This window comes from Neofelis nebulosa, chromosome 2 (assembly GCF_028018385.1).
Source record: "Neofelis nebulosa isolate mNeoNeb1 chromosome 2, mNeoNeb1.pri, whole genome shotgun sequence".
Classification (NCBI taxonomy): domain Eukaryota; kingdom Metazoa; phylum Chordata; class Mammalia; order Carnivora; family Felidae; genus Neofelis; species Neofelis nebulosa.
Genome location: NC_080783.1, coordinates 7,405,545 through 7,412,177, shown reverse-complemented (window position 1 = coordinate 7,412,177; position 6,633 = coordinate 7,405,545).

Below are 6,633 nucleotides of genomic sequence, written 5' to 3'. Positions count from 1 at the left end.
CTTCTGTTACAAGACAACGGTTTTTTCAAAAGGGGGCGGGGGCGCCTGGATGGCTCAGTCGGTTAAGCCTCAGACTTCGACTCAGGTCATGATCTCAGGTTTGTGAGTTCAAGACTCAGGTCATGATCTCAGGTTTGTGAGTTCAAGACTCAGGTCATGATCTCAGGTTTGTGAGTTCAAGCCCCTCCTTGGGCTCTGTGCTGACAGCTCAGAGCCTGGAGCCTGCTTCGATTCTGTGTCTCCCTTTCTCTCTGCCCCTCCCCCCTGACAATGTCTCCCCCCCCCCCCCCCATCTCTCTCTCTCTGTCTCATAAACATTAAAAATAAATAAATTTTAAAAAGCAGGAGAAGCATAAGGCCCTTAAAATGAAAACGAGGTTGAACAGGTCATATGTAAACATGCTGTGATCAGGGAAGGCAAGGTTAAGTGAAATATAAAACTCCACTTCAATTATTCATTGATTCCCTCTCTTTCCTCCATCATCACTATTATTTTTTTAATGCCACAGTGGCTCAGGCACTGTCTTGGGGACCAGGGATCCAGAGAGGAATGGACTAAGCCTCCCCAGGTACCCCCCCCCCCAGGGGGAAGGAGAGATGTATTCATTACAACAGGGGTTACATCCACCTTAATGGGTGTTAAAGCCAAGGGCAGCTGAGGAAGGCTTGCTCTCCTCATCTGGGTCACGCCTACCTGTTCCGTGTCTCTCTCCTGCTCCTTCACCTTCGTGCTGTGCATTTACCTCGATGCAAGACTCACCTGTCCCTCCCGAGCCGGAAGCAATCTCTCCCTGTGGTTGTGGGCCCTGCCCCCGGCCACTTCCTCCAGTGGCTGAATGTAATACACAATAAATCTTTCTCTTTTTGCCATTTCCGCTTAGCTAGAAAAATAAACAACACAAGGGCTCTCTGGGTGGGCACCGAAGAAGTGTCTACAGTTACCTGGCCAGGTGAGGGGTGGCTGAGGGCCCTCCAGGTCCACTTTATCTGAGAAGAGACTAAACACAGAAGTGCTGACATTTGCTTTGGATACGCACCAAGGTCGTTGTAGTCAACTCCCTCTAGAATTCTGGGGGTAAAGTTTCCAGAATGGCTTACATGTCCCAATCCTTACATTCCTGAAGATGGAAGGCGAGGGCTCAGGGCAGCGTGGTCCCATCACATGCCAAGAGGGGATATTTTGTCCCTGTGGAATACTTCTCCAAAGTCCCCAGGGTCAGGGAAATGGGGACAATTCAGACTGAAGCTTGCTTGTGTCTCACTGTTCATTTATGTCCACAGGGCAGTTGTTCAGCTAGGCTGAGGCTCCAGAGGAATCTGCCTGCTGCCTGCCCATCAGCTCTTGGTGGTGAGTAAGCATGGAAGTGTTGGTCTGGAGGCACTTGGGTGGCTCAGTTGGTTGAACGTCCTACTTTGGCTCAGGTCATGATCTCACAGTTTGTGGTTCGAGCCCTGCGTCAGGCTCTGTGCTGACAGCTCAGAGCCTGGAGCCTGCTTCGGATTCTGTCTCCCTCTCTCTCTCTGCCCCTCCCCTGCTCACACTCTGTCTCTCTCTCCCTGTCTCTCAAAAATAAAAATTAAAAATTAAAAAAATAAAAAAGTGCTGGTCTGAAGAGGAAAAGGATGGGGCACCTGGGTGGCCCAATCAATTAAGTGTCTGACTCTTATTTTCAGCTCAGGCCACGATCGCATGGTTCGTGGGTTTGAGCCCTGAGTCGGGCTCTGTGCTGACAGCAAGGAACCTGCTTGGGATTCTGTGTCTCCCTCTCTCTCTTTCTCTCTCAAATATAAATACATACATACATACATACATTTACAAATATTTTTTAAAATTTTGATAACCCACATCAGGCTCCATGCTGACAGTGTGGAACCTGCTGGGGATCCTGTCTCTCTCCTCTTTCCCTGCCCCTCCCGCTCTCTCTCTGTCAAAATAAATAAACTTTAACAACAACAACAACAACAAATTTTAATGAAGAGGAGGAGGAGAAGGAGGGGGCTGTCAGCAGAGGAGGACGCCCTTCCTCACCCCAAAATCCGGACCTAGAAATGCAGAGGGCTGGGAGCAGATGCAGGGGAAATCCAAAGGCCCCTGAGGCCGTCTTGAGGGGATGGGAGGAGGGAGGACCAGGATCCAGGATGAGGGTAGATAGGAGGTCAGGGAGGGTGCGTTCTCCAACACCTGGGGAACTTGATTTGGCCCAGACTCTCCTCACGGAGGGTACTGCCTATGGGAAGGCAGGAAGTGAGGGAAGCTGGCCTCTTGTCAGTCTGGCCTGGCTTGATCTGTGGCCCCTGATGTCTGTGCACCTGGCCAGGTGACTTTCAAGACGCATAAGGCCAATTCTGTGGAATGAGCCTGACGCCAGGGAGGATTTGCAGTGAAACCTTCATGCTGCATGTCTGTACCAGCGTGATGGCTGTGTCCTCAGATTTGCCCCTCTTTTTCTTTTGTGCCAGGGTTTCAACCTGGGGTCCATGGACCCCCCGGGCAGCTGTGGAGAGAATCCAGGGGGGTTGTAAACTTGGATTGGAAAAAAAATTACATCTCCGTCTTCAATAACTTCCAATGGAGATCTAGCGTTTTCTTCAATTGTGTATGCCAGCAACCTAGCAGGAATTGTATCACCTTGCAATCATTGCGGGGATCTGCAAATACCATTTATGTTACTCTGTTTTTTTTTTTTATTTTTTTTAAATGTTTTATTTATTTTTGAGACAGAGAGAGACAGAGCATGAGCAAGGGAGGGGCAGAGACAGAGGGAGGCACAGAATGTGAAACAGGCTCCAGGCTCTGAGCCATCAGCACAGAGCCCGACGCGGGGCTCAAACTCACAAACCGCGAGATCGTGATCTGAGCCAAAATCAGATGCTCAACCCACTGAGCCACCCAGCCCCCCCTATGTTACTCTGTTTTGAAAATACTGACATTATTATGCTGCTAATGGATTAACCAAGAAGCACCACATAACACACTCTCACATATTTTAATCATTGTATTTCAATAAAATTGGTTTCCTTTGTAGTTCTATGTGGGTTGTCTTTCTCTTCTGCATTTAAAAATATTCTAGAAGGGGGGCACCTGGTGGCTCAGTCGGTTGAGCGTCCGACTTTGGCTCAGGTCATGGTCTTGTGGTTCGTGAGTTTGGGCCCCGCGTCGGGCTCTGTGCTAACAAACAGCTCAGAGCCTGGAGCCTCCTTTGGATTCTGTGTGTGTGTCTCTCTCTCTCCCCCTCCTCTGCTCATGCTCTGCCTCTCTCTGTCTCTCAAAAATAAATAAACGTTAAAAAAATTTTTTTTTTTTTAATATTCTGGAAGAGTCCGTAGGTCAACATGCCTGCAGGTCAGGGCAGGAGGAAGATCAAGTGCCCCAAATTCCATCTTCTTTTGTTGTTTCTGTGTCCCTGAGAACCCAACTGACGAGGCCCAGTCAGACCCAGAAGGAGCAGTCTCCAGGCCCCATCTGTAGGGGTGAGGGAACTAGAATGACCACCAACCTCACCAGGCCCCCCACCCCTGCCCCCTGGGTCTCCAGGGGCCCCTTGACCCCACAAGCATGCTGGGAGAGGGATCCATCCTGAGAAAATGACAGCCTTGGTGAGTCGGTCTAAAGCCCTAAACCCCGGAGAGGACGCTTGTTCTGCCGGTCCACAGTGGCATCCTGGGAGGGGGCTGTCCACCCCCAAAGTCCCGCACGTTACCTGTGTAATAGGACCTTCCATAGCTAGAGGGCCCCAGTTGCCCGGGGAATGAGGGAATCACGGACAAGGCCCAGCCCAGGCCCAGCTCTGTGTGGCCACGGTTGGGAGAGCAGCAGAGAACTCAGGGTGGCCAGCGTGCTCCCAGCTACTCAAGGGCCAGGTGGGGCCACTTCTGCATCGGAATCTCCCTCCCTCGGGCAGGGCAGTTCTGTGTGTCCTCCCAAACTTCAGAGTTTCCAAGAATTAAATCTGAAAGCCCCGAGGCAGCGGTGGTTCCAGAGAAGCACTACTGACAGGAAGCCTTTCAGACGTCCAGGAACAAGGGAGGGCAGGTAGGAGACCCAGGCGCCCAGGGGTTCCACCAGCCAACAAGCCAGGAGACTCAGGAACCCATCTGCCACATGGTCTCCGGTGACCTCCAACAGGGGGCAGCCTTCTGAGGCTTCCCGGGGCCGTGCTCTCCCAACTTGGTGTAGGCCTCCTCAGACCAGCACCCAGGTGTCCGAAAGAGCAAGTGGCCAACAGGGGACGGTGTTCAGCCCCAAACCAGCCTGCCTGGCCCTTTACCTGCCCGTCCCCCAATGAGGAAATCTTAACCCCAGACAGGAATCACGACGTCAGAGTCTGTGGCCTTTCAGCCTCACCCCATCCTAATTTCTGAGTGACGCCAGATCTCCTGGGCTTGGAGCACCACCCCTGCACTGGATTTCTCCCTCTTTTGGATATTTTACTGATACAAAATCAAGCATGAACTTCAAAAGACACCAGTAAGAAACTTCAAAGGCAAGCCACAGACTGGGAGCAAATATTCACAATACATATATCTGGCCAAGCACTCGTATCCAGAGTATATAAAGAACTTTTACAACTCCACAATAAGACAAACAACCCAAAAGAAATGGGCAAAAGGTTTGAACAAGCACTTCACCAAAGAACATATACGGATGGCCCATAAAGGCAAGAAAAACTGGTCACTATCATTAGTCACTAGGCAGATGCCACTTCAAACCACAGCGAGACACCATTCCTCACCCAGTAGAATGGCTACTGGGATGATTTGAAAGACCAACCAGACCAAGTATTGTGAGGCTATTGAGCAAATGAAACAAGCACACACTGTCCCCAGGAATATGAATGCTACATCATTTTGGAGAACAGATTGGCAGTCTCTTCGAAATTGAAACGTTATATTTAACTTATGCCATCCCATTCCTAGGTAATTAGAAGAAATGAAAACGTATGTCCAAAGATTCATATGCAAATTTCCACAGCAGCTTTAGGAGTAATAGCCCCAAATTGAAAAACAATCCCGAAGCCCATTGTTCTATTCCCTTAGGGGTGCTGTAGCAAAACACCACAGACTGGGTTGGGGGGGGGGGGCTTATAAACAACAGAACTTTATATCTCACACTTCTGGAGGCTGGGAAGTCCATGGTCAACGTGCTGACAGATTTGGTGTCTGGTGAGAACTTGTTTCCTGGTTCATGGATGGACATCTCTTTTCTGTGTCCTCACTTGGCTGAAGCAGGAAGGGATCTCTCTGGGGTCTCTTTTACAAGGCATTAACCCCATTCAGGAGGGCTTTATCCCCATGACCTAATCACCTCCAAATACCATCACATATAAATTGGGGGGGGGGGGGGGACATCAGCCTATCACACTCATCATGAATGATGAGTAGATAAATCTCTCAAAACAAAAATTCATTGAAATAGAAAATTCTAGAATAGGCAAAATGAATGGAAAGTGGCAGAAAAGAGATCCAGATCACCAGCGTTCTGGTGTATTGCCACCCACCCACCACGAGCATGCTCCCCTTGGTGGGTACACCCTCCTGTCCTTGCCAAGCTACCGGCTCCAGTCCTTCCTCCCTGCAGAGGCTTTTCCTGACCCCTCGGTGTCCAGAGGTTCTGGGGAGAGCCTTCCTGCATCACAGCACTTTGCCCCGTTGTGACCCTGGGGCCTGGCACAAAGAATCCCTCAACTATTGTTATTTAATGAGTGAATGAAAAAATGAAAGATCATTCTAGAGTTGTGGAGACTGAGAGTAGAAGGTCATTTCCCCAAGTTCACCCAAATTAGCAGGTGACTTGGCCCCTAGCACCTTGTCCTGGAGTTCTCTTTACTGGAGGACAGGCTGGGGGGAGGGTGGGGGGCCTGCACAAGCCTGCAGGGATGGGCTCAGGGGTGGGTTCAGGATCAGACATCAGATATACCTAGGTTTGGTCCTCTCCTGCAATGAGCTGTGTGCGTCTGGGCCAGACACTTGCCTCTCTGAACCTCAGTGAAGTGAGTAAATACCACTCACCTCAGGGTGGCGTGGGGCTTGAAGCTTGTAGGACAGGGCTGAGCCCTCTTCAGGGCGGTGAGGATCAGGGCAGAGGAATCATTCATTCATTCTTTGTTGCTGTTTTTGTAATTAGGAAAAATGAAACAAAGAACCCTGCATCGCTCAATAGTAGATTAAGTTGATTGCTTTTCTGTTACTTAGAGGAAGAAATTATTCTTTTTTTAGGTTTTATTGTGGGGGAGGAACAAAGAGAGAGGGGGACAGAAGATCCAAAGTGGGCTCCGTGCTGACAGCAGGGAGCCTGATGTGGGGCTTGAACTCACAAACCCTGAGATCATGACCTGAGCTGACGTTCGGTCAGACGCTCAGCTGACTGAGCCACCCAGGCTCCCCTACAAGAAGGAATTATTCTGTCACAATCCCTCCAACTACGCCCCACCTTCTTCCTATTTGTATACTTGTGTGTTTAACTGTATATAGTCTTACATATGTAGTTACATATGGTGATAGATAGTATATACATTTAAGTTTTCTTCTTACAGGGTCAGAGTTTATATCATGTATATATCCACCCAAGTAACCATGACTCCTCCTTGCCTTTGATCTTTATGTTTAGGTAGGTTTGGTACTCACCACCAGACC